The sequence below is a fragment of the Podarcis bocagei genome, assembly GCF_964188305.1.
Source record: "Podarcis bocagei genome assembly, chromosome: 13".
Taxonomy (NCBI): Eukaryota; Metazoa; Chordata; class Lepidosauria; order Squamata; family Lacertidae; genus Podarcis; species Podarcis bocagei.
Genome location: NC_138138.1, coordinates 32,772,187 through 32,780,233, shown reverse-complemented (window position 1 = coordinate 32,780,233; position 8,047 = coordinate 32,772,187).

Genomic DNA, 8,047 nt, shown 5'->3' with positions numbered 1-8,047 from the left:
ATAAGAAGACTTCCAGTAGCAGGAAATAACAAATATGGCAGCCACTTGTAACATCAAGATGAAGTTCTTAGAACACTCCCGGACTGCTAGAATTAAAAGGGAGATGGAGGCTAAAAGTAAAGGGAAACAGACTTTGATCGTTGTCTACAACAAGGCTGCCAAATTAGGAAAGACACTCAAGCAAAATGCATTGGGGCCAAACTGGACATGACATTACACACATAACTTTCTCTGTGTGATGTTATATACCGGTATATAAGGGGGGGAGGACTAGGGCCTGTGCTCTTGCTGCTTTCCAATGCCACCTAAGCCTAACTAACCCCCACACCCCATTGCCAGCCCCAACCCCCTTCCTTTACACCTCACACAAACTTCCATATCCTCACAGCTCCTTCAAGTTCCCTCATATCTGCACAGCACTTCTGTGTGTCTCCAGATCCTGCCTTATTCCACCCTCTGCTCTTGTTTAAAACCTGCCTTCTCATTCCCTCCACTCGCCTCCCCTGACCTCATGCAAATCCAGGACTGTGGTTCAGCACTACAAATCCTCCAAGGCAGACTGTTTCATGACAGCTATACATTTTTATGTATACAGGAAGAAATGGCAGCTATACAGGGACGACCCAGATAAGACAGGGATCGGTGCCAGACAGAGGGTTTTTAAAAACAAAACAAAAAAATCTAGAGGAGCAGGGCTACCTAGGAACTACGTTAGGGAACCCAGACTTAAAAGTACAAACCCAGATCCTCTGGAGGAAGAGGTTTTCAGGCCAGAAACAATTGTACACATGATTTCTAGTTTTGTGCTGCATGAGAAAGTGTCCTTTCTCCAGAAGTTATGAAAGCTGAGGCTTGCTCAATGTTTCAGAGAACCGTCCATTCCGTTCGGGGAAAAACAATGCTGATAGTGCAAAGTAAATTGAGGACTTGTGAAAGATGGAACTTTCATTTATGAAAAGAGAAGGAAACATGACATTCGTCATTGAATTTGCCTTTATTGAGATGTTACTGGGTTTCTTTGTCTTTCTTAAGAAACAGTCAAAGGAACACAAATGCAAGTAGGCAAGTAGGCAAGGATTCTTCCTGCTTTGAAATGGTATGGACCCCTTTAGGGCAGTAATAATAATAATTGTTGTTGTTTAATCATTTAGTCGTGTCCAACCAACTCTTCGTGACCCCATGGACCAGAGCACGCCAGGCACTCCTGTCTTCTACTGCCTCTCGCAGTTTGGTCAAACTCATGCTGATAGCTTCAAGAACATTGTCCAACCATTTCGTCCTCTGTCGTCCCCTTCTCCTTGTGCCCTCAATTTTTCCCAGCACCAGGGTCTTTTCCAGGGAGTCTTCTCTTCTCATGAGGTGGCCAAAGTATTGGAGCCTTAGCTTCATGATCTGTCCTTCCAGTGAGCACTCAGGGTTGATTTCCTTTAGAATGGATAGGTTTGATCTTCTTGCAGGCCATGGGACTCTCAAGAGTCTCCTCCAGCACCACAATTCAAAAGCAGCAATTCTTCGGTGATCAACCTTCTTCATGGTCCAGCTCTCACTTCCATACATCACTACTGGGAAAACCATAGCTTTAACTATACAGACCTTTGTTGGCAAGGTGATGTCTCTGCTTTTTAAGATGCTGTCTAGGTTTGTCATTACTTTTCTCCCAAGGAGCAGGCGTCTTTTAATTTCATGACTGCTGTCACCATCTGCAGTGATCATGGAACCCAAGAAAGTAAAATCTCTCACTGCCTCCATTTCTTCCCCTTCTTTTTGCCAGGAGGTGATGGGACCAGTGGCCATGATCTTCGTTTTTTTGATGTTGAGCTTCAGACCATATTTTGCGCTCTCTTTCACCCTCATTAAAAGGTTCTTTAATTCCTCCTCACTTTCTGCCATCAAGGTTGTGTCATCTGCATATCTGAGGGTGTTGATATTTCTTCCAGCAAGCTTAATTCCAGCTTGGTATTCATCCAGCCCAGCCTTTTGCATGATAAATTCTGCATATAAGTTAAATAAGCAGGGAGACAATATACAGCATTGCCGTACTCCTTTCCCAATTTTGAACCAATCAGTTGTTCCATATCCAGTTCTAACTGTATAATAATAATAATAATAATAATTTATTTAAACCCTGCCCTCCCTGGCCAAGACCGGGCTCAGGGCAGCTAACACTGTATATAAATACAGTAAAAACAAAAATAAAGAAGTTGATTAAAATGTAAGTTAAAATACAGTTTAAAATGCAGCTTAAAATGCAGCTTAAGGCAGTAGATTTTTAAACCAGTTTTGCTTACCACAGAAGAGGTTAGGGAATTCAATATACAGAGAGATTCATAAGAAACTGAGTTTATTTTTAAACCTTTGGAGTAGTTAATTTGATTATTCATTACTCTAATTTGATGTCCATCCATATGTTGCTATCTCATTTACGGAGCTGTCCTATGTTCCCCTGGAGGATAGCTGAGGGGCCCTAGGACACTGTGGACTTGCCTTGCCATGGGTGGTCAGTGGGTGAAACTACTTGTTAATCACACAGGCATCTTCAAGGCCCTGGTGGTACTTTTCATGATGTGTGGTGTACATTCTAGTTGAGCTTCTAATATACATATAATTAAGAATTCTCAAGAATTTTCGAGAGACTTGGTTCTCTTGATTTGCTTTAATCCAATCACTTATTTGAGATGAATTTCCCTTTTCTGGAGTGAATTACCCATTTGCCTATATATTGAATTAGATAATACTTTTGTCTCCATTCCTAATTGCTTCAACAACACATCTTGCACCAGGTCCTGGGTATCACTTAAAACTAAGCCCAGTGTCACCACTGCTCAGTTTAACTGTTCTAGGGCATAGTTGTTTAGGGTATTTAGAAACTGTATGTCTTTGTTGTGACTGGAACACATGGGTAGCCAGTTTATGTGAGAGTAATTGCAGTCATTCTGTGGAATGCCCTCCCATCAGATGTCAAAGAAATAAACAACTATTGGACTTTTAGAAGACATCTGAAGGCAGCCCTGTTTAGGGAAGTTTTTAATGTTTGAAGCTTTATTCTGTTTTTAGTGTTCTGTTGGAAGCCGCCTAGAGTGGCTGGGGAAACCCAGCCAGATGGCCAGGGTATAAATAAATTACTATTACTATTACTATTACTATTACTATTACTATTACTATTACTATTACTATTACTATAACATTTGCTTTCTTGGATGCCTCATTTATTTCCTTTGCCTTTTCCATTTCCATTTCAAACTGAGCATTTTGGTCATGGAGATGATAACACATATCCGGTACTAAATTACTCTTGGGGCCCAGTACCACTACCAACCACAACAATTCTGTGCAGGAATCTGCCCTTTCGGGATTTTTAGCTCGTTGGACTCTGTCCTCTGTGACATGCAGAACAACATTACCTGCAATAAACCGTTCCCTGCCCTCCCTGTAGAGCTTGTGTCCAGAGATAAGCCTGTCCCAGTGGTTCTCTCCAGCTTTCCTTCAAACTTTTGTCAAAACTGCCTGAACGCTGTTGCCGTCAGAGCATGTATGTGGTGATACAGAATCGGTATCAGCTATGTTGACTGCAACTCTTGATTTAGGGTTGCATGTTAAGATGTGGACAAATTTGGATTCAGCAGGCTGAAAAACATTTTAAAAAACACAAGCTAACAAATCCCACTCAGCCTCAAATCTTGGGAAATAATCTGTCTACATGTCTTTCTGCCAGGGTAAACAAAAAGCAATTATTTGTTTAGAATTAGGAAATTTCTTGCTTCCTGTCCCATCCCCATACAAATCTTTTATTTTCCAGTGAAAAAAAGATACTTGTCTACATTGCAGCATTCTCAGCTGAAATTTGCACAATGCTCTGTGAACAGCTCGGGATATGTCTGCTCTTAGCTAATTTCCTGTTTTGTATATAACTACTAAATGCCATACAGATCTTAGGTTGACCCAAACTTAAGTCACGATGAGGAAGCACTCTATTCCATAATTGCAGATTCATCATAATCCACTCTGAAGGGAACAATAATTGCAAACTTAGGAACATCTAGTGCATTTAAAAAAATACATGTCACTGGTTAGGCACGTTTATCAAATATATATATCAGTGAAATATACGTCAGTCTCATCAATTAAAATTTAAGCAATTAAAACAATTTTGATTGCTTTTCATATTACATGGAGATGCGCTGACAGCCTCATCCTACATGTACTGCAGAAAGTAATCTACTAGCAGGCATTATCTGAGGTTTCTGAGTTTTGGTGTTTGGTGCCTACTGATTTTACTTTATTCTTTTTTTCTGGAGTTTTAGCATTTCAACAGTACAGGAATGAAGGGCTGCTTCCTGGTGCTGTTGGTGTGAATAGGAATGTGTTTCTCTCATTCTGTAAGAGATTGAACTGGAATTTTCCAAGTATACATCTTTGATAGAGTTGCAAGTTAGGTGGATAACTGAAATGCCATGGACAATAGTATACTGTAACTTCAGCAAAGCATTTGACTATGTCTCCCATGAATCTTCTCCTTGAGCGTCATTGCCTGGCTGGAATGGGTCCTTGAATTCTGATAAATATTCTTACCTCCCTGGATGGAAGATAGAGGAGGGGGGTGCAGAAACAAACAGCCTATATAAAGGTGAATTTTACATTCAAAGGATAAATGGACATAAATCTGACACCAGGAATCACAAGACAGAGAAACCAGTAGGAGAACACTTCAATCTCCCAGGACATTCTATACAAGATCTCAAAGTAGCTGTCTTATTACAAAAGAATTTCAGAAATAGACTGGAAAGAGAAGTTGCTGAATTGCAACTTATTACCAAACTTAAAACCATGGAGAGATCTGGTCTGAATATAAACATTGGATTCTTATCTCATAATACATGATAAAGCTATTTTTAGCCATCTCACCCCTTGCTTTTTCCTGTAAGACCAATTGCAGTCATTAACAGTCGTCAACAGGTTTACCACACCTATCAGCCAATCACCCATTCCCACCACCCTTCGGAGTAATACCCCTCCCCACTCTCTCACTATATATAAGGGTCTGGTGACTTCTGTTTCAGTGTATCTGAAGAAGTGTGCATGCGCACGAAAGCTCATACCAATAACAAACTTAGTTGCTCTACTGGAATGAATTTTTTAATTTTGTTTTTACATTCATTGATCTGCTGGCTTTTGCCTCCAGCAACCAAAAGGTTGCTCAGAAGGAAATGTGTCTTAGGGCTCAAAAAGGGTTGCCAATCGTACAAAAGGTGGCACTGATTTCATCACACACCATATTGGCCTGAATATAAGTCACACATTTCCCCCCAAATTCTGACCATGAAAAGCTTAAATTCGCGGCCTTACAAAAATGGGCTTTTACGATATCACTGCTAAAACAGACATACAGTAAAACGGAACCAAATGTTTTATTGCCGATTTGCGAGTCTGAGACTGTTGTGCAATTAATTCTTATGTCATTCATCGCTTTCACTTGTGGGTCCTCTCTAGTACCCATAGGATTTTCTTCTACATTTGCCATTTACGAGTGGGAATGCCTGCGGAATTTTAAGGGAGCAGCTTATATTCGGGTATTCTCCCTGCCCCCTTGAATTTTAAAGGTGTGGGTGTGCCATATATTTGGGCCAATGCATTATTTTCATTGCCAGATTTATTGTTTCTCCGGAAGCATGGGGGAAAATGGAACCAGCAGCAAATAGGCCACTAATGAGCAGCTTTGTTAAGAACACTGGTAAGCAGCAACAGAGATCAATCCATTAAATGTCCTGCATATTTCCCTAGAAGCCCCAATTGAAATATGGTCACATTCACACAATACATTTAAAGCATTCTGGTTCGCCAGAAGCGGCTTAATCATGCTGGCCACATGACCCGGAAACTGTATGCCAGCTCCCTCGGCCAATAAAGCGAGATGAGTGCCGCAACTCCAGAGTCAGTCACGACTGGACCTAATGTTCAGGGGTCCCTTTACCTTTTTTTATACCACTTTAACAGTCATGGCTCCCCCCCCCCCCAAGAATCCTGGGAACTATAGTTGGTTGGGGTGCTGATCTCACTGACCTACAGTTGCCAACACCCTTAGAATCATAGAGTTGGAATAGACCACAAGGGCCATCGAGTCCAACCCCCTGCCAAGCAGGAAACACCATCAGAGCACTCCTGACATATGGTTGTCAAGCCTCTGCTTAAAGACCTCCAAAGTAGGAGACTCCACCACACTCCTTGGCAGCAAATTCCACTGTCGAACAGCTCTTACTGTCAGGAAGTTCTTCCTAATGTTTAGGTGGAATCTTCTTTCTTGTAGTTTGGATCCATTGCTCCGTGTCCGCTTCTCTGGAGCAGCAGAAAACAACCTTTCTCCCTCCTCTATGTGACATCCTTTTATATATTTGAACATGGCTATCATATCACCCCTTAACCTCCTCTTCTCCAGGCTAAACATGCCCAGCTCCCTTAACCGTTCCTCATAAGGCATCGTTTCCAGGCCTTTGACCATTTTGGTTGCCCTCCTCTGGACACGTTCCAGTTTGTCAGTGTCCTTCTTGAACTGTGGTGCCCAGAACTGGACACAGTACTCCAGGTGAGGTCTGACCAGAGCAGAATACAGTGGCACTATTACTTCCCTTGATCTAGATGCTATACTCCTATTGATGCAGCCCAGAATTGCATTGGCTTTTTTTAGCTGCTGTGTCACACTGTTGGCTCATGTCAAGTTTGTGGTCAACCAAGACTCCTAGATCCTTTTCACATGTACTGCTCTCAAGCCAGGTGTCACCCATCTTGTATTTGTGCCTCTCATTTTTTTTGCAAAAACAAACAAACTACACTTCCCAGGATTCTTCATGACTGCTAAAGTGGAATAAGGGTACTTTAAATCTGTGGGTGTGAGCTTAATAGTAGCCCCAGAAATGCCCCAGGGCACTTGAGAAGCCCAGCGAATGTAATTAACCTCAGAAAAATGTAGAGGTTAAATCACCCAGAATTTTAGAAAGCCGCATAATGGTTCAGGGTCTCTGCAGTCCACTCAAAACCTTTTGGCAGGCCATATTTGGCCCGCTGGCAGTGGGTTACCTACCCCTGCTTTAAGTACCAAGAAGATGTGCCCTCTGTAATTTGAACCAATGACCAGTTTTGTTGCTGTGTCCTTAACCAAATGAAGCTTCTAGCCCTACATTGCAGTGGCATAGTTACCAGGGTTTATACAACTGTAGCTGCTTCACACATTTCAAGGAAGGGCAGCAGCTACAAAGCACAGAAAACACTTGAGCAACCAACTCAAGTGAGTCTAACAGCACACCCATACTGTGAGCCTCCTTCTTCAGTAGAAATGAGTTGCCAAGCTACCTTTGGGCATTGCCTCCACAAGTACAAGCAGTAGATTTCTCTCTAAGACCATTCTAGTTGAAGAAAGTACCCCCAAGGATTTTAGCACTCTGGGAGTTGCCTAGTCTGCCATTTTAAGTTAAGCTGATTCTACCAAGAGTTGAGTCTTTGTGCTCAAGACAGGTTCTGGGCTCAAGTTCTGTTTCCATGAGCCCTTAGCACACCAGTTCATACTGTGAGAGAAGAAGGGGAAACTGTTGACTAGGATTGGTCTTTGCCAAAGCATTTGCACACGTCCCATTCATGTGATAGGTGAGAGAATCAGCTTCCTCCTGTTGGGCAATTCCCTCTGCCATGTTTGTGCATGGTTTGAAAGTTAGAGTTGTTGTTTTTTGACTTGCTTCTGCAAACAAATGCCTCGATTGCCAGGAGTTCCCTGCTTGATCACACCGCTTCAAAAAATGTCAACATGTTCGTGTTTAAGGCACTTTGGCTGACACAGTTCTCTCATCATCCCGTAAGCTACAGATACAAAGGAAGATCTCACTGGTCAATGAATGTGTGCATGAATAAGTAAGTGAATGAATTAACAGCTGCTTTTGTTTTGGTCCCCCTCAAGCAGATGAACCAATTTACCCCTTCATTCCTTATGCATCTACTTTTCTTTAATTTTATCTTTTTATTAAAATATCATGATGTGGATATATATCATCACACGTGCTGGTAG